We start from the raw sequence: 288 nt of genomic DNA on the forward strand, positions 1-288 counted from the left end.
CTTAATTCGGGGAATTGGAGCACAGATCCAATTCCCTAAATCAAGAGCCCCTCACCAACATCAACGAACCTACCCTGAGGGGTGTTCAAAGAGCATAGCTTAGACTTAGTGATCTTCGACGTTTTACAGAGGCTGTATGTCGCACTGACACTCTAAAGTTAACTCAGGTCCTGAGGTGTAGCTTCTGACCTAATTTGTACTGGTATCTGTGTACCGTCACAGTCGGGGATTTTCTTATGCTGAACTTAGATTCAGTAGTATGGGAGTTTTGTGACTTTTGTGGAGGAT

This window comes from Cherax quadricarinatus, unplaced genomic scaffold, assembly GCF_038502225.1.
Source record: "Cherax quadricarinatus isolate ZL_2023a unplaced genomic scaffold, ASM3850222v1 Contig4007, whole genome shotgun sequence".
NCBI lineage: Eukaryota > Metazoa > Arthropoda > Malacostraca > Decapoda > Parastacidae > Cherax > Cherax quadricarinatus.